The sequence below is a fragment of the Schistocerca nitens genome, chromosome 5 (assembly GCF_023898315.1).
Source record: "Schistocerca nitens isolate TAMUIC-IGC-003100 chromosome 5, iqSchNite1.1, whole genome shotgun sequence".
Classification (NCBI taxonomy): Eukaryota; Metazoa; Arthropoda; class Insecta; order Orthoptera; family Acrididae; genus Schistocerca; species Schistocerca nitens.
The window spans coordinates 682,850,487-682,871,746 of NC_064618.1; positions in this window are offsets into that span (position 1 = coordinate 682,850,487).

Consider the following 21,260-nt stretch of genomic DNA (forward strand, 5'->3'; position numbering starts at 1 on the left):
GGGCAGCGAAGTAACTGACGATTGCCGAAGTAGAGAGGATATAATATGTAGAGTGGCAATAACTAGGAAAGCACGTCTGAAGAAATTTGTGAACATCAAATATAGATCTAAGTGTTAGGAAGTCTTTTATGAAGATATTTGCTGGAGTGTAGCCGTGTATGGATGTGAAACATGGGCGATAAATAGTTTGAACAAAAAGAGAATCTAAGCTTTCGAAACGTGGTGCTACAGAAAAATGTTGAAGATTAGATGGGTCAGTCATGTAACTAATGAGGAGGTACTGAATATAATTAGAAAGGCAAGAAATTTGTGTCACAGGTTGACCAAAGGAAGGGATCGGGTTGACAGGACACATTCTGCGACATCAAGGTATCATCAATTTAATGTTGGAAGGAAATGTGTATGTGTGTGTGTGTGGGGGGGGGGGGGGGGGAAGGATAAAAATTGTAGATGGTGACCAAGACATGAATATAGTAAGCAGATTCAGAAGGATATAGGTTGCAGCAGTTATTCGGAAATGAAGAGGCTTGCATAGGACAAAGTAGCATGGAGAGCTGCATCAAACCAGTCTTCGGACGAAGACCACAACAACTACGATCCTTCTGTATGGCGAAGCTCAAGGTAATGGAAGAGCTTCTCGTCACCTTTATCAGAATAGTTATCCACAGTGTCCAACTGCACCGCATACCCTTCTCGCCGCAGTTACGCAAGGGCTTCGAGAATGTGGTACCTTCACCGTTAGTGACGTGACTGTCGTGCTCCAAGAAGACGCCGCACACCCGAATTGGAAGTTTAATTGTAAACAACAGTGTCTGTGAAAACTGATTAAGTTTCCTTTTTCATTTTTGGTTATTAATGAGTGGAATTGTAGAACAAGTGATGTGTTGGGGCACGCCTAGTAAATTACTTGTAAAAGACGGCCGGGCGAAGTGGCCGTGCGGTCCTAGGCACTGCAGTCTGGAGCCGCGAGACCGCTACGGTCGCAGGTTCGAATCCTGCCTCGGGCATGGATGTGTGTGATGTCCTTAGGTTAGTTAGGTTTAACTAGTTCTAAGTTCTAGGGGACTAATGACCTGAGAAGTTGAGTCCCATAGTGCTGAGAGCCATTTGAACCATTTTTGTAAAAGAGGTCACACTGCTAACATGTTTTCAAATGGTTGTAACCCGGAAACGGTACGTTTCTGGATGTGGGTTCCATTTTAACAGACTATCTACCCAGTCCGCTCTAAAAGTCGTAGAACTTAGTAAGGGGAATTTTAGAGCACACTGTATTAGTGCTTGTAGAGGGCTTTTACAAGGAAGACAGTTATGAAAAAGAGATATAAAGATAACGGAAATGCGGAATAATGAAATGTGCGGCGGGATAACGAAATGTGGTTCGTCAGTGTAAGTATAGCGAAATGGCATGGATACCAACTTTTAATGAGCGCAGAAAATTGCATGTGCTACGTGACACCTACTTGGTTCACGCTTCGTCTACAACAGGGATCCCCAAACTATTTTGGACAAGTGACCCCTTTTCCAAAATAAACTGTTACCTCAGCCCCCCATGGCCAAATTACCTACTTTTAAGATCAACCCCTTATTCATAATGGTCCGCTAACTTAAAACAGCTGCTACATAGTGTTATTTTTCATTCTGACTTAGGTCAATAGAAGATGACAGAGTGAGAATTAGCAATGCTTTAAGTTTTAAATAAGAACTTGTGTTTGTTTAATAGGGGTCGATTTTTAGACCTCGTCGACCTCCAAAATCAGTTTTCGTTTATGTCGACCCCTAGGAAACCGATATCGACCCGAAGGGGTCGATATCGACCACTCTGGGAATCCCTGGTCTACAACTACGACGCGTGCCGCTACTGCACGGTTTTACAGGAGCCAACGTTTGTAACTCGGCAGTATCGATGAGTAAAGCATAGAAGCTGGTCACTTGCCTACTGTGTACGGACCAGAGTAATGGATTAATAACCAGCACATCCCCGGCACGCAAGCTACTGCACCTAACTCTTTTTTTTTTTTCTTTTAAAACATCAGTCTTATGACTGGTTTGACGCTGCCCGCCACAAAATCATCTCCAGTACCAATATCATAGTCTCTGTCTTCCACTAAAATTTCTACCCTCTACGACTCCTTCTAGAACCACGGAAGTTATTCCGTGATGTCTTAACAGATGTCCTACCATCTGTTCCTTCTTCTTGTCTGTCTTTTATATATATTTCTTTCCTCGCCGACTCCCCAGAGAACCTTCTCAATCCTTTACTTATCAGTCCACCGAATTTTCAACGTTCTTCTGTAACACCACATCTCAAATGCTTCTATTCTCTTCTTTTCCGTTTTCCCACAGTGCGTGTTTCACTATCATACAATGCTGTGCTCCAAACATACATTATCAGGAATTTATTCCTCAAACTAAGGCCTATGTTTGATACCAGTAGACTTCTCTTAGCCAGGAATGCCCATTTTGTCAGTCTGTTTTTTATGTCCTCCTTGTTCCGTCCGTCACGGGTTATTTGGCCGCCTATGTAGCAGAAATCCTTAACTTCATTTACTTCGTGACCACCAATCCTGAAGTTATGTTTTTCGCTATACTCATTTCTGATAATTTTCATTACTCTCGTCTTTTCCAGATTTCCTCTGAACCCATATGCTGTACTCATTAGACTGTTCACTCCATTTAGCAGATCCTGCAGTTCTTCTTCACTTTCACTGATGATAGCAATGTCATCAGAGAATCTTGTCACTGATATCCCTTTCCCTTGAATTTTGATTCCATCTTTGAACCTTACGTTTATTTCCGTCACTGTTTCTTCGATTGGAGAGTTGCGGCAAAAGCCTACATCCATGTCTTACGCCCTTTTTAATCCGAGTACTTCTTTCTTGGTCTTCCAGCCTTATTTTTGCCTGTTGGTTCTTGTACATATTGTATATTAATGGTCTTTCCCTACAGCTTACCCCTATTTTTCTCAAAACTTCGAACATCTTGAACCATTTGACATTGTCAAATGCTCTTTTAAGGTCGACAAATCCTATGAACATGTCTTGATTTTTCTTTATAGACGTGCTTACATTATCAACCACGACGTCAGAATTGCCTCTCTGGTTCCCCCACCTCTTCTAAAACCGAACTAATCGTCATCTAACACATCCTAAATTTTCTTTTCCATTCTTCTGTATATTATTCTTGTCATCAAGTTGGACGCATGAGCTGTTAAGCTGATAGTGCGACAATTCTCGCAATTATTGGCTCTTGCAATCATCGGGATTGTGTGGATAATATTTTTTTCCGAAAATTAAATGGTATATCGCCAGACTCATACGTTGTACACACCAGCGTGAATAATAGTTTTGTTGCTACTTCCCCTAATGATTTTAGAAATTCAAATGAATTGTTATCTATCCCTTCTGCCTCATTCAGTCTTACTTCTTCCAACGCTCTTTTAAATTCTGGTTCTAATACTAGATCCAGTATCTCTTAGATATCGACTCTTGTTTCTTATTCTAACACGTCATCAGACAAGTTTTCCCCTCATAGAAGCCTTCATTGTACTCTTTACACCTATCCACCCTCCCCCTGCCTTTAACAGCGGAATTCCCATTGGGATCTTAATGTTACCACCCTTACCTTTAATTTCATCGAAGGTTGTTTTCACTTTTCTGTATGCTGAGTCACTCCTACTGGCAGTCATTTCTTTTTCGATTTCTTCACATTTTTCATGCAGCCATTTCGCTTTAGCTTCTCTATACTTCCTAGTTATTCCATTCCTAAATGACTTTTGTTTCTGTATTTCTGTATTTCCCTGAACTTTTTTGTACATCCTTCTTTCATCGGCTGAAGTATTTCTTGTGTTACCCATGGTTTTTTCGAGGTTATCTCCTTTGTACCTATGTTTTTCTTTCCAACTTTTTAGAGATGGAAATTTTTAGTGCTGCACCTAATTGTATGCGGTGGTATAATCGAACAGTAGACTGCAGCTTCTGGGCAGTCTGCACGCGTACAAGTGACACCCAATCACCTGACCACGTTCGAAGTCCGCCAATGCCGCGGAGGGCCCCATTCTGCTCTCTCACGATGCCTAATGAGCACTGAGGTTGCTGATATTGAGTACCTGGCAGTAGGTGGCATCACAATGCACGTGATATGAAGAACGTATGTTTTTGGGCGTGTCCGGATGCTTATGATCATATAGTGTATGTTTTTTTATAAAGAAAGATGTCTGATATAGATATAGGGAGCTACTGCCTGTGTTAAAATCTTGGTCTTTAATAAAATATGAGACGCACGACAGAAAATACCGGAAACCAACTGGCTAAAGCGTAAAGTATGTGCCCTTTGGAATGCGAAGGATTTCAAATATAAAGGATTTAAAGGTACAGATTCCAAAGTTATATATTAGCACTGCAGTTCTGAGAAGAACGTTATCTCTTGAAGAATCACAAGGGTACAAAGAGAAAATATCGCTCTCAAAGTCCTTGAGAAACGGCCTTGCAATTGTGTATTACGTTCTTCGGAACTAATATAGCCTTGAAATAGACAAAATTAGTTTTTTCGAGCAAGGGTTAGTTAATTTAAAACCTATTACTTAAAGAGAAGATGATTTTGAAATAAAAAAGTCTTTGCTTAGTTTCTGTCCAATTATACTTTAATGTTAACTTCGTAGTAGAACTTATTGAACGGAACTTTAGTTTCAGCTACAATGCCTGGCCAAAAAAACTGAGGCATCTGGAAGATAAGGAGGAAACAAAATGAAACTTCACGGACTGTGAGGGTATGTAATTTCATTTCAGTGATTACAAAATCGAGTCAAATTATAAAGAACCTGGTAGTATGAGTCAAGTTATTAATGTGACATTGCACCCCTTGGTCTAGACGCATGAATACAATTGTTGTAACTGGTCCTTGATGGTATGGTACTTCGCTGGGACAGAATCGACAGCCGAGTGGGTCCCACTCATGTTCTGTCGGTGACAGATCTAGGAATCTTGCTGGCCGCGGTATTACTCCAACATCGCGCAAACAGTTCTTAAAGACGAGGTCGCTGGATGTCCGTGACGTACCAGTGTGCCGCCGTCAGGGTTCCTTCAGTTACTATCAATCGTGACCGGATGGCTCCCTACACCATCCATGACGTCAGGAGTAACACCGCTGTACCTCTCCAAAACAGCGGAAGAACTGAATTTCCAACCAGGTCACCAACATACTCGTCGACGATGGTCATACGGTTAGTGAAGAACCGCGATTCATCGCCAAACAGAGTGCTACACCATTCATTTCCGGTCATTGGTTCCTAGTCATGGAACCATTCCAAGCGCAGCCGTTTATGTTGTCCTGTTAAAGGCAGCCTACGCACCAGATGGTTATTCTCGAGTGCTTAGTACACGATACAGAGATCCTCCCTTGTGGTGCTCAGACGTGGTAGAACGGAACCTTGACAAGTATGGCTGCCTCACCTTTCCACACTGTCTACCATCAGACCACAGTTACGTGCGAGTGCCCTACGAATTTGGATATTACACTTTTCGACCAACTGGCCAAATGGAGACCCCTTTCAAAATCTATCAGTTGCTGATAACTCACTGTCTCACAGGTACGCGGCGTCTACATGTCCTTTATAGTGGTCACTTAACATCTGAGGCTGTTCGCGCCCCTTGTATGCTCCAGCAGGCCGGTAGCAATACTAAACACGAACAACACTAATATACTATAGCGGCCGATCTACCTGTTGCGAAGAATTGCAAACCTAATCACTTACATATCAAGTGGTTTAAATGGCTCTGAGCACTATGGGACTTAACATCTGAGGTCATCAGTCCCCTAGAACTTTGAACTACTTAAACCTAACTAACCTAAGGACATCACACACATCCATGCCCGAGGCAGAATTCGAACCCGCGACCGTAGCAGTCGCGCGGTTCCGGACTGAAGCGCCTAGAACCGCTCGGCCACCGCAGCCGGCACCTACATATCCCACCATGATCTGTTTGTTTGTCGGGCGGCATGTTTAATTAGCTTCAGGTAGCAAATGTTTCGTATATATTGTCATTACACTAGGCCAAGATATAAATTCAGAGTTACACCCATCCCGTAGCTCGTTACAAGGAGCCACACGGAGTAGCCGCGCGGTTTGAGGCTCCATGTCACGGATTGCGGGGCCCCTCCCGCCGGAGGTTCAAATGGTTCAAATGGCTCTGAGCACTATGGGACTCAACATCTTAGGTCATAAGTCCCCTAGAACTTAGAACTACTTAAACCTAACTAACCTAAGGACATCACACACACCCATGCCCGAGGCAGGATTCGAACCTGCGACCGTAGCAGTCCCGCGGTTCCGGACTGCAGCGCCAGAACCGATAGACCACCGCGGCCGGCTCCGGAGGTTCGAGTCCTCCCTCGGGCATGGGTGTGGGTTGTCCTTAGCATAAGTTAGTTTAAGTCGTGTGTAAGTCTAGGACCGATGACCTCAACAGTTTGGTCCCTTAGGAACTTACACACACACATCTTACAATGTTTCATGTTGAAATTTCGAGAAGGGAGGGTTCATAAAGAGTGAGGCAAGATCTTACCGGTATATAAATGTCTGTAAACGTTCATGATTGGGGATCAGAGAAAAACGAGCTCATATGTCCTTCCAGGACACCATTTGGAGCAGGTAAGAAGGCAAATCAAAGCATTGCAGAAAATAGCCTTCACCGCAAACCGCAGAATTCCTTGCGAAGTATAGATGTGGATGCAGAATCATGATTTGTCCATATACTGTCGTTTGGGCTGGCTCCCGGCAGTTTTATCAGTTTCGATTCCGTAAGGAACGAATATGTTCTTCTACGATATGTATTTACGGTTGAGAAAATGTATATCAATCAGATCAATCAATAGAATGAAATTTTCACTCTACAGCGGAGTGTGCGTGTTGTGTCTAGACAAGACAGCCTAGACACAATGAGAGGAAGCCGGAAGGCACGCGCTTAAACTCACGCAGGCTGGCGTGAGGTCTGAAACAGGATACGTCATGAATGCTATAAAGAAAAGTACGTAGCTTCTGGAATACTTAACTTTAATCCACATTTGTAGAACATCGCTCTTGATGATACATTAATAGAATCTCAATATGAATTGAATACGGCGCCTTGCTAGGTCGTAGCAAATGTAGCTGAAGGCTATGCTAACTATCGTCTCGGCAAATGAGAGCGTATTTGTCAGTAATCCATCTCAGGCAAAGTCGGCTGTACAACTAGGGCGAGTGCCAGTACGTCTCTCTAGACCTGCCGTGTGGTGGCGCTCGGTCTGCAATTACTGACAGTGGCGACACGCGGGTCCCACGTATACTAATGGACCGCGGCCGATTTAAAGGCTACCACCTAGCAAGTGTGGTGTCTGGCGGTGACACCACAGTGCGCTGATATGAAACTTCCTGTCAGATTAAAACTGTGTGCCGGACCGAGACTCGAACTCGGTACCTTTGCCTTTCGCGGGCAAGTGGTCTACAAACTGAGCTACCCGAGCACGACTCACGCCCCGTCCTCACACCTTTAATTCCGCCAGTACCTCGTCTCCTAACTTCCAAACTTCACAGAATCTCTCCTGCGAACCTTGCAGAACTAACACTCCTGGAAGAAAGGATATTGCGGCGACATGGCTTAGCCACAGCCTGGAGGATGTTTCTAGAATGAAACTCTTGCACTTGCCCGCGAAAGGCAAAGGTCCCGAATTCGAGTCTCGGTCCGGCACACAGTTTTAATCTGCCAGGAAGTTTCAATCAGTCGCTAACATTCTGTTTGTTTAAGATCTAGATTTCAGCCACTGTGAGGCTATCATTAGTGCTAATGATATATAGGAATACATGACAATTGACAACAAAAGACATGTACGAATCAAAACATAGGTATAGATATGGCGTTCACTTGTAAACAACGGCATCAGTGTGAACTGAAATTCTGTCATGGATATTCCAGTAGGAGCTATTTGTATAGATGAACAATAATGGTGATTTAACTTACATCTTACAAGTATGTTGCTTTAGCGTCTGCTCTTGTACGAAGCTGATACAACTATAAGTTTTGGTTCATGCATGTGTTTTATTTTAATGTATTTTTATGTGTTTTAGCAGTTGACATCTAGATTTGGAACAAACAGATTATTAGCGCCTGACTGCTGCGCGTTTCCTCAGCACCCTAAGTTCGTTCAGCGAATCGCACAGACACGGTGCTGTCGCCGGCCACGTGTTGACTCCTCTCCCGTACGATCCCCTAGCCGTATCGAGCGTCGCCCCTGAATTTTAATGCTGCTAATAGAATTAATAACGGGAGCATTGTTGCGAGAGGACTGCTTAATATTCCCCGCAGCAAAAGTGTCTCCCATTAGGATGACGGATGGCGCTCTTATTGCCTTTCTCCAGTCGCAGTCACACAAAGCAATAACTTCGCTCCGACACGTCGGCATAATGTGCTCTGATGCCTCAAACAATGACCCACAGACTGAAAAGAGCGCTGCCCCCAGAGTTCATTTATGTACTCGCAATATGCAGAAATAGCCCTGTGATACGCTTTCATGGATCAATGTAGACGCAACTGCCGCTTGTGCGACTCAAAAGAGGATACTTTACGATAGTGTTGGAGGCTAGCAGACAGTTCCTTCTTTCATTAATAAAAACTGAGTCTCGATATTGTTCGGAGCCTCGGAACAAGCTTTTTAAAAAGAAAAATTAATGAATTTTCTCTCTGAATATTTTCTGTCGTACACCGCAAACCATTCCAACAGCTTTATTTGTGTAGCAACAACGCTTTTCGAGCATGGAAAGGATTTATCAGTGAATTAGAATACAGAGATTTAAGCTGAAATTTTTATACAGACACTCATGCACAGTTTACCAGTTCTTGTTAGGCAGTCATGTCCAATTTACAGCAGATTCTCTCCACCGTGTTGTGTGTAGTCGATACAGAGTACAAACAAGCTGTATATTATACATGTGTCTGTTCTTTCGAACATGTCCAAAAGAACAGACACAAATTTTCTTCTGCAGCCACTATGAATTAAGTCACAAAGGATTTAATGACATTAGCTGCATGTGGGAACTGATTTAAATCAATGGGGAATACTGAAAATTTGTGCCGCACCAGGAATCGAACCCAGGTCTCCTGTTTAGTAGACAGATGCGCTGATCACTTGTTTTTAAAAAAATCTCGTTTTGTTCGTTATTATTCGTTGCATTTGTTCGGGACGTACGTCCCATGGCACCTGTTCAAGTTCATCGTTGATTCATTCACTCAGTTCTTTTACGATAGAGGGCAGCTGACCCTGTGACCGAACGTGCTGATCTACCGTGCCGTCGACCACTGAACGACCCAGACACAGTGATCATCACAACTGCACGAACTACCCTAGCACGTCTCTCGTGAGACCCAAACTTTCATCTTATCCGAACACTACTGATGTAGTCCCTCTTGCCCGTTATTGGACAAGTCTGAAAGAACTGACACCACATACGTCATTAAGGCAAGGACGACCAATGGTCTCTTCAAACCGGTTGCACACCACGCTCAAACTCTTACGGGAATCGGCAAAATGCCGCGAGTAATGAGGATAATGGGCAAGGGGGATCAGCTGTATGTGGATAAGTTGAGAATTTGAATCTTGCGGGAGGCGTGCTAGGGTATTTCGTGCAGTGGTGGATGACCACTGTTTCCGGATGGAGTGGTAAGCGCATCTGCCTGCTATGCAGGATACCTAGGCTTCGAATCCCAGTCCAGCACAAATTTTCAACTCCCCCGTTGATTTAAAACAGTACCAACTGGCAGATAATGTCATCAATTCCTTTGTGTCTTAACACTGTATACTGTCGACAACGAGACCTGATTTTATAAGAAAATTAATATTATGGGATGAGTCGGAAGCTTCGTGTTTGATGCCGCACTCTGTGATTTAGTTCCATGAGTTTAGTTGCAGTGTCCTCTTCGGTCGCACGCACACATTCTTTTCCCTTATCTCTGAAAATTTGCGGCCGGATGTCCATCCTGTGAGCAAATATATATAGTAATAAAGGGTACATAAATAAAGCGATCAATTTAATTTTTTTACAAAAAATAAATTATTTTCAGTTAATGCCCAAATTTTGGATTTTTATAGTTTCTCTCCTTTGATCCCGTTTTAAACGTGAACTTACTTCCATGTTGTTGCGATTAACACACTTTTGTGTAAATACTTCTTCTTCTTCTTCTTCCGGCACAAAACTTTTCAAAATGGTTCAAATGGCTCTGAGCACTATGGGACTTAACTTCTGAGGTCATCAGTCCCCTAAAACTCAGAACTACTTAAACCTAACTAACCTAAGGACATCACACACATCCATGCCCGAGGCAGGATTCGAACCTGCGACTGTAGCGGTCGCGCGGTTCCAGACTGTAGCGCCTAAAACCGCTCGGCCACCCCGGCCGGCCAAAACTTTCCATTCTTGACAGTGAATATAATGTATTTTTTTCATTTATCGGACTTCTTCCTCAGATACAGGCAGCACTCGTGACATGACGCTTACGTATTGCGCGGAAGATAACTGAATAGCTTCTTGGTTTTGTTACAATAATAATTATTATTATTCAGACAACACAAATGGCTACCACACACATCTTACAAAAATACATCTTCTCCACTCGAGAACTAAAGATAGAGTCTCTCTAATGATTGACAAAGAAATTGAATGAGGTTTCCCTCATTTGTTGCCGGCCGGTGTGGCCGTGCGGTTAAAGGCGCTTCAGTCTGGAACCGCGTGACCGCTCCGGTCGCAGGTTCGAATCCTGCCTCGGGCATGGATGTGTGTGATGTCCTTAGGTTAGTTAGGTTTAATTAGTTCTAAGTTCTAGGCGACTAATGACCTCAGAAGTTAAGTCGCATAGTGCTCAGAGCCATTTTTTGAACCCTCATTTGTTACCGCCTTCCGTCATAGTAAAATACATCTTTTTCTGACGCTTACAACGGTCGCGCTAATGGTTTTTGTAAGTGCTTTTCTTGCGTACCAATACACCTGCCAGTGCAGTTATCAGTTACCTAAGGCGGAGAAGTTGTGCTCCACCTGTCTCTGAATATATAACTTTTATTATGTATGTGATCGCACTTCAATTGTTTGTGTATCGTATTTTGGACTTCTTATTTTTCGGACTTAGCCCAGCATTTGCCTGAACGAGCGTAAAGCCGCACTCATACTCGCCAGTGCATCAGGCACGGTCGTTAATTCGGTGCGCATGTTCGCTCCGGATTTCGCTCATCTTCCTCTCCCGACAGCTAGCACCCTGCGCGTAATGCTACATGAGCAGGTCAAACATCTTTTTGCTAGTAAAACAAAATTCCAGTGAATATAATACGGAGACCAGGACCCTAAGGCGCAGCTAAGTCTTCCAGAAGTTGATGAGCGGCCAGAATGACAAGGTGGCGCTGGCTGCGGTGGCCGAGCGGTTCTAGGCGCTTCAGTCTGGAACCGCACGACCGCTATGGTCGCAGGTTCGAATCCTGCCTCGGGTATGGATGTGTGTGATGTAATTATTTTAGTTAGGTTTAAGTAGTTCTAAGTCTAGGGACTGATGACCTCAGATGTTAAGTCCCATAGTACTTAGAGCCATTTGAACCAATTGACAAGGTGGCGAAACTGGAGAAGACGTAGCTTATACCCGTAAAGAGGAGATATGGAGTATCATAATTTACTATCTTAATTACCGCAGCTCGTAGTTTCCACAAATTACTTAGGAGAGCAATGGTAGTTATATTCAGGCAGTAAGTATTGTGAGGCCCTTACATCGCCTCGCAACGTCCTAATGGATGTAGTTTCCCCTTTTCCTGCCTGGTACGACATCATATCAACTCATGACAATGTAAATGTATATTACATCAACAACTGTGTAATGAATGTTTATCCACAACTGTGTTACAGAATGAAATGAAGGCAGACACTGAATCTCAGTGCCATGACGTACCTACTCAAATAGCTTCTTTGTTTCAACAGTAGCACATGTCCGCAATTCATGTGACACAACAAAGCAGTTCGCAGTTTAATGCAGGATGTTGGTGCTTTGGCGATAAAGAACTTTTCATGACCATTAGCCCTCGCTTTCCTTATTATACGGTGGAGACGAATGTTCTTTCCGCCTGCAGAACTCGAATTTGTCAACACCGGATGCGACATAACTTAGTAGGTTAATGAGTTAGCTTTCGAAACTTGTTTTAAAACTCCTCCCGAACAGGCCATGAAGGCCCAAAGGTATCGACCGGCCGCCGTGTCATCCTCGGCTCACAGGCAGCACTGGATGCGGATATGGAGGGGCATGTGGTCAGCACACCGCTCTCCCGGCCGTATGTCAGTTTCCGGGACCGGAGCCGCTACTTCTCAATCAAGTAGCTCCTCAGTTTGCCTCACAAGGGCTGACTGCACTTCGCTTGCCCACAGCGCTCGGCAGACCGGATGGTCACTCATCCAAGTTCTAGACCAGCCCGACAGTGCCGATCATAGAGTTTCTTTTCGAAGGCCGTACAGCCCAGAAACAGTACGCCTGTGGGGCGAAAACGCCGCGAGTACTGAGGCACTCATCCCACTTATGCAGCAAGTTGAAGGTACCGTTCTGCCGCGCGGGATTAGCCGAGCGGTCTTAGGCGCTGCAGTCATGGACTGTGCAGCTGGTCCCGGCGGAGGTTCGAGTCCTCCCTCGGGCATGGGTGTGTGTGTTTGTCCTTAGCATAATTTAGGTTAAGTAGTGTGTAAGCTTAGGGACTGATGACCTTAGCAGTTAAGTCACATAAGATTTTACACACATTTGAACATTTGGTACCCTTCTGGTAAAACACCGTATCCTGTTGCGTGAAGAAGTCCCCATCTAGCTGCTACACATCTTAATCCTACAGCAATCGTCGACCCTTCAAGGCGTGTTTCAAGGGACCGAAAGCGTAGTAATTGTATGGGGAGAGATCAGGACTTGGTGCTCGAGTGCCTCCCACTTGAGATGGTGTAACTTTTGCGTTGCGACACCTGCGGTATGGGACTCGCGTTATCATGAAGCAGCAGCAACAACGGTGGTTTTCGACAGGCATGCTGCCTCATACGTATTCTTCATTCTCCGATGGACGTCCGCCCACGTTTGTCCATCGGCAGCCAAGAAAAGAATAACACCAAGTTAGTCCTATTTGGACGGATTTGGTAACAGCGTCCCCATAGTTCACATTTCCGTATTTACAGCACGCATGTCGGAAAGAGATGAATGCCACACTAATCCCTTGCCTACTTGTCGGTGCTTATATACCCGCTCCGGAGCCGAGCTACGTTGCAAATACGCTGCAGCAACGCCCTCAAACGAACTTTTTGATCGACCGTTACACATTCAACTAAACAACAAATAAAATGTGTACCACTTGCCAGTAGAAGTAGTCGCGTGATGCATACTGAAGTAGTTTTGTTATCATCTCTGTCTTCACAAAGTATTCAAACACCGTTAACTGAATTTTCTTCGGTTCTTGGTAGAACAACACTATAACAAATGATTAACTTCTCATGGTTGGGATTCACAGTCATAAAATATTTCTTAAAAGACATCATAGTCGCCGTTGATTGTATCAAATATTTATTGTTACTATTGCAATATCTGCCTTATGGCTATTTTCAAGTAACACTGCAAAGATACATTCTGTCAGAATATAAAACTATCTGACATGAGTACATGTCGTCGTCAAAGTGCAGCCTTTTGACTGTGAGAGTCCCACAAGATCTGACATGCACTCATGTCAGACAGTTTTATATTCTGACAGAATGTAACTTTGCAGTGTTTCTTGAAAATGGCCATAAGGCCGAAATTGCAATAGTAACAATAAATATTTTTTACAGTCAACGGCGACTATGATGTCTTTTAAGAGAAACTATAACAAATGAAAAGCACTAGTCTGCTTTTGTTCTACAGTATTAGTTTTATTGCGTTAACCGGTTTTCGACTTACAAGGCCATCTTCAGACATTGAAAGATGTTGTTTACAAATATTGTAACTTCTTCGGTGACAATACTCAGTAAATGTCTGAAGATGGCCTTGTGAGCCGAAAACCGGTTAAAGCAATAAAACTAATGCTGTGGAACAAAAGCTGCTTCAATCAACTCCGACTAACTTCTGCAACCTACTACATTCACTTGAACCCACTCGTCGCTTCGAGGAGATCAGACATGTTTGGCAAACACAGTTGCGACTGCGGTTTATAGTTCCGCAGAGCTGTTCCTCACGTTGGTCGGAGTCACATTACTGCCTGGCGAATGTGGAATCAGTGAGTTACTAAGGACCATGCTGAAAGGTACGCAGGATCTTGCTGACCTTAAGCGACTTTCGCCCCATAGGACAGACACACTGTTCGCTCGGTCGTGCATAATATTGCAGTCGTATCACGTACCTGGAGTGAGGAAGTGGGCTTGGTTGTAGCAAGACGTGTAACGAGGTCTGGAACACCACTAAAAAAAGCCGTGTGGCTAGGGCCTCCCGGCTGGTAGACCGTTCGCCTGGTGCAAACCTTTCGAGTTGACGCCAATTCGGTAACTTAGGTGTCGATAGGGATGAAATGATGATGATAAGAACAACACAACACCCAGTACCTGAGCGGAGGAAGTCTCCAACCAAATCAAATGGTTCAAATGGCTCTGAGAACTATGGGACTTAACTTCTGAGGTCATCAGTTCCCTAGAACTTAGAACTACTTAAACCTAACTAACCTAAGGACATCACACACACACCCATGCCCGAGGCAGGATTCAAACCTGCGGCCGTAGCGGTACGCGGTTCCAGACTGTAGCGCCTAGAACCACTCGGTCACCACGGCCGGCGTCTCCGACCCAGTGGGGAATTGAACCCGGGCCGTTAGGCATGACATTCCGTCGCGCTGACCACTCAGTTACCAGGGGCGGACGGAGTACCTTTGAGTCAGCAGGACAAATGTTTTTGTGACCTTGCGAGACAGCAAAAGAGAGGTGCGCCGACTGTGATACCCACAACGAATACACTGGACGTAGCTGCTGCAACACGTCGTCTTTTCAGACGTTTCGGTTCTCCGTAGAGCATCATGATGAACATAATCCGTCTGTGGAGGCTCCGAGAAAAGCGGACACTGCACCAATTGCATGCGTCATCGACATACTACAGTGATGGCATAGGTGCCATGAGGTATACAATACCATCACCTCCGGTTCGCACAGCCAGTAATTTGGACAGTGACCACTGAATTTCTGACGAGTTAAAGCAAGGGTCTATATCCTAGCTTCGAGATCTCCGTGACGTTACATTTCAACAAGATAAGGTAAGATCGCGTAATACTGGTGCTGTCCTATGTACCTCGATACGGAGGGTGCTCGATCGTCGTCCTGGCGAGCACCATGTAGAGTTCTCTTTCCCGTTCAGAACGTCTGGACATGCGCAACAAGTTGGCATCTATAACGAATGATGAACTGTGGCAAGAAGCAGCATGGTATGACGTACCATTATCTCTGATCCAAGCTCAGTTCAACTTGAAGCACACGAACGCGGGATAGCCGAGAGATCTAGGGCGCTGCAGTCATGGACGGTGCGGCTGGTCCTGATGGAGGTTCGAGTCCTCCCTCGGGCGTGGGTGTGTGTGTTTGTCCTTAGGATAATTTAGGTTAAGTAGTGTGTAAGCTTAGGGACTGATGACCTTAGCAGTCAAGTCCCATAAGATTTCACACACATTTGAACATTTTTTTGACTTGAAGCACAGCCGGATTAGAGTCGTTGTTGTTGCCAGGACTGACAGCTCCTTGTACCAAAGTTCTGACTTTGTACTCCGCCAAATCAGCTGCAACTTTAATCATGTATTCTTCCCACTACATTCTATATAGACAATACGCAAATTTTCTTTATTTGCTATACTTCCCTATATTGCAGTTTGTTGTGAATGTAGTAACTGAATGCTACTATTAATTCAGCCCAAACAGCCACAGTGACAAAAAAGAGTTTCCCAACTATAGTTCCTTAATGGTGGTCGATTCCACACTTTATAATTAAACACTTGTATGATAGCGCGCACAACAACATAAATATAGGAACACAATAGGAAATAGCAAATAATATTTATAACAGTATGTTACAAAATGCTGTTTAACTTTGTTACAATCTTATGTGTGGCACTTGATGACTAAAGACTAATACAATGCAATCCGAGTAACTTTGCTGTCTCTTGACAGTCTATAATTGTCACTGTAACTGACAGTAGTGTGCTGAAACTCTGTTAATGACCCCAATTGTTCGTAAACAGCGACTGTTGAGTAGGAAAGTAGTCTTCAGAATAATGTATGAGCCGACTGCAAGCACTCAATGGAACTAAACTGTCACAATACCCGTTGTGTGTTGTGTTTTGGTGCTTGCCAATGGGAGGGTTTGTGTGCCCTTTCAGCAGTACAAGGCAAAAACAATGTGGTTCGTGGGTGACAGCACACTCTGTTGGCTGCTGTCCACACTATCGGCGGACGTATACAAGGCGCTGAATGAAGTGATGCGGAAGCAGAGAGAGATGTGGGTTTGTGAGAGCCGTCTGGAGGCTGCGGCCAGGATCTGAGAGACGCCACGCGAGTGACTGCCAGTGTGGTGGCAAGCCTCTCGCGGTGTTTGTTCTCCAACCCCTTGCTTGAGACACAACACAATTATTAAACGTATTCGCAATTGCGAATATGGGCGACAATGAAAATCTGTGCCAGACTAGGATTCGAAACCGGGTTCGCCGCTTATCACGAGCGGTCGCCTTACAATTTGGCTATCCGAGCACGACCCACGGCCAGGCCGAAATATCGATATGTCTTCAACCATGTGTCTACAACCTCTAGCCGTGCATCCATTATGTATATTCCCGTGCACGGTAGACATTTTACGTGAAATTCGCTTGCTCGGTGTCGGCGGATAAATCCGATATTGCAATGCCTGTATTATTCTGGGGAACGGCCTTGCCGCAGTGGATGCGCCGGTTCCCGTGAGATCACCCAAGTTAAGCGCTGTCGGGCGTGATCGGCACTTGGATGGGTGAGCTGTTGCCATTTTTCGGAGTGCACTCAGCCTCGTGATGCCAATTGAGGAGCTACTCGACCGAATAGTAGCGACATCTTACGACCGGGAGAGCGGTGTGCTGACCCCACGCCCCTCCTATCTGCATCCGCATCCTCCTCCGAGGATGACACGGCGGTCGGATGGTCCCAGTAGGCCACTCGTGGCCTGAAGACGGAGTGCTGTGTTACTCTGAATTACGATGCAATGTTTCTTCGGACATGCATGCCAGGAAAATGTGTCCCCTGTCCGGGAATATACATAAAAGATGTACGAGTACAGGCTGTAGACTCACGGTTGACGACATATGGAAGTGTTGGTCTGGCTGTGCACAGATAGCCTATGCTGGCACGGTAGCTCAGTGTGCTCGGTCAGAGCGCTGGCTGTAATAATAATAATAATATTAATAATAATACTGAGTGAAAGGATCAACTCCCGGGTTCGATTCCCGGCGGGGTCAGGGATTTTCTCTGCCTCGTGATGGCTGGGTGTTGTGTGATGTCGTTAGGTTAGTTAGGTTTAAGTAGTTCTAAGTTCTAGGGGACTGATGACCATAGATGTTAAGTCCCATAGTGCTCAGAGCCATTTGAACCATTTGAAAGGATCAACAACGAACTTCAGTGGATGTCATGTGACGTCCACCACGACCAAATACAACGAACACACACACACACACAAAGTGGTAAGGCGACCGCTCGCGATATGCGGGAAATCCGGGTTCGAATCCCCGTCTGGCACAGATTTTCACTGTCGTCATTCCATTCTACAGCTGGTGGTCGTCCATATTCGCAATTGCGAATACATTTAACGTATTGCATAGCGGCTGTAGTCGCCGTAGTGCCTATTCCTTTTGACACGCATGCAATTGTGAAAATAATGATAATTACAGTCGAAACACCAAGCAGACTTTCTGAGCGGATTCTCTGTTGTAAACAGAGTATCGCCGCTTACGGTCCCTTTTTTGTGGACGGTTGCGCTGTGCTTGCTACAGAGGACGTGCGAATTTATGTGGTTGCGCCGCTGTTAGGAAGGCCGCGACGTCCCCAGGGGCACTTTCAATTAATTTCACGCCGCCCGGATCGTCGCGAATCGCAGATCCTGCCGCTGCCCCCTTGCCTTCGTCACAAGGGGAGCTCCGAGCGGTGATGCGACAGGCGATACGCGGCTCGCCGGCCCGGCCCGTCTCTAGCGCACGTCACTGCGGATACCGGCGTGCGCCGCTCTGCTCACAGGAGCCGCCCACTTACACATAGGAGGCTGTGTTTGTGTACGGCACTGCTAAACAGGGAACCGAATTATGTCGCACAAGAATGGCAATGGGGCACGTGGCTGTGCATGACGAGAGGTACTTCTTACCAGCATTACCTACTTTCTAGCTTACTGCACTGGCGATTCGATCGAGGCAAAAGTTACTGCCTACAAGCCACTGTACGCAAGCAGACCTCTCATATCTTATTTCCATGATTCCTGCGCGAGATATACGAAGGTGGCAGCGTAGTGGATCAGCATGTTTTCTTTGAATGCTGGTGATTCAAATTTACCAGGCAGAGTTTCCCAAAAACTACATCGTCCTCTTCATATGAGACATACCAAAGATTCAGAATACACTGTACATAGAGGGGCTGTGGCACGTTATTTAGCGCTCCCTGCGGTGCCTCGCTGAACTATTGGCAGCCATGTTGTGTAACGGCACTCTGAGGTCCATCTCAAAGCTAGAGAGTATACTTGCGAATTTGTAAGATAAGCAGTTGCCGAATTTGTTTAAGGAAACTTGCCTACTGTTTGAGCAGCATGTAGCTGCACGCACGGGAGCAACAGAACTACAAGTAGTTCTTATTCCAAGCGAATACTGTATCAAAGTATTATCTGCTAGTGATTTTGTACATTACTCCTGCACACCAGCACAGAAAGAACTTCCACTTGTTTAACTTGACGTGAATATATGAATTTGTTATTTTATCCTAGGTTTCCATTGAAAACCAGGCTGCTGATGAAGAAATCCGATTATTGCGAAGAGAAGAGAAAATTGGTTTCCGAAAAAACAGGTTCGTATTTGTTCTTCACACTTTGAAACGAAGTGAATGACAGAAGACCACTATATATCAGTGCTGTGCCTAGTATTTCAAAGTAATCTGGAAAAAAGTAACGTACAGATACGGCCACATGCAGAAAGAGCGTCAAACCAAAGGTGTTTGCAGGAAACTCAACGCCAAGGTCAATAATTGTACATCGAAAGCATTGTCAACATCAACCTTATGTTGTAAGTAAATAGTTTTGTATTCGTAGGTTTCTATAAAGAGCTGCCACATTTTAATGCTGATATGTGTTGGTCAATTTGTCAGAATGGATCAAAGCAATAGAAACTTAGTCCTTCGCTCGTTACATATTCAGTTCTGCACAGCTAGAGGCACTACACCAATGACAAGTGTAACTCATGCCGAGGAAATAATAAATAGGACTGAAACTTCAAAATTCTTAGGTATCCATATTGATGAAAATTTAAATTGAAAAAAGCACATTTTGGGACTCCTAAAACAACTTAGTTGAGCCACGTTTGCTCTTAGAATCACTGTAAATCTTGGGGAGAGATAAAGCAGTAAGTTGAACTATTTTGCATTTTCTTTCAATAACGACGTACAGAATAATGTTCAGGGTTAACTCATCTTTAAGCAAGAAAGTCTTCATTGCTCAAAAACGTGCTTCAAAAAAAATGAGTGGTGCTCACCTACGAGCGTTTCGTGGACTTCTGCTTAAGGACTTAGGCATTCTGACTACTGCTTCACAGTATATATTTTGCATTATGAAGTATGTCGTAAATAATCTGCTACAGTTCAAAAGGAACAGTGATGTGCATAATTACAATACCATAAGGAGAAATTATATTCATTACTCCTCATTAAGGTTGTCTTTATCATAAAAAGGAGCGCAAATGCCGCAGCTAAACTTCTTATCACTTACCCGGTGTTATAAAATGTCTGGCAGACATTAAACTAAAATTTGAAAACAAATTGAAAAAGTTTCTTCTTGACAACTCTTTCGATGGCGTAGAAGAATTTCTGTAGTTGTAATGTGTAAAAGGTGGTGGGTATGAGCTACTAACTCACATACGTATATTTAGTACTACTACTACTAATAATAATAATTATAATTATAATACAGAAAACTTATAAATGTTCAGCTTGTAGCCAAATTTACAGGTTAATTTGTGATGTGAATGTAAAACGACTTGTTCCATAACATTACGATTTATCGTGAAATTAATCCATGGAACATGAAACTAACTAACTACACACTTTTCTACACATTATCCCACACTAAATTTTCCGTACCGTGACTTCTACTTGCAATTGCTCCGCTACTGACCGTCTGGGGTTACAGTACTTAAAGGAGAACCACTGACACTGCCGAGAGACGAAGCATATAATGTTTCAGTGCGCTATAGTTCTAGACAGGTAATATTGTTTCTGGCTGCAATGTTGATAAGCGCTAATAGTAGAAAGCGTTTTCGTATTATGCTTATGCGCTATCATGTTCCACGCTCAATTCTTTTGCCTTCACAAAACATGATGGAGAGTTGTTCAGTCCGCTTCACTCTGGTCTCGGCGTTGCCTTTATGGTATTCTAACTAAACAGACCTGTTACGATCCTAGTAAATTCGTTCGACGTTTGTTGTAGTGACTACATGATAATGATGTCGGGAGCTCAACACGTCCACTATTAATCTTGCAGTCTAATACTTTTTCTTTCAGTAGGCGTTACCTTGCACTTACGTTTAAAGAGTACTGCCGTTCTTTGCATCTAGAGGCAATTTGTGTTTCACGCGAATGGCTGTTCTTAAATCCATGCTTAGTCCCTGAGAGAAGCGGCTTTTCTACCAGGAATGTCTCAGTATCAAGAGGTTAGAAAATGCTCTGTAAGGTTCCTGCAAAAGAGGTCAGAGATACGGTGCGTAATTCCGACCATGCGGTATTTTACACCTCTCTAAAGAGCAGTGACCTGCGCACTTTTATAATCAAATGGCTCAAATGGCTCTGAGCACTATGGGACTTAACATCTGAGGTCCCCTAGAACTTAAAATTACTTTAACCTAACTAACAGCCAGAGACGGACACAATCCCTGAGCGTAAATGTAAAATTTAAAACGTACAGGGGTGCTTCTTTCTCCTATTTGATTGGTGCCCCTGATCTGGTTGATCCCCCTGTTTTCTTAACTCTTTT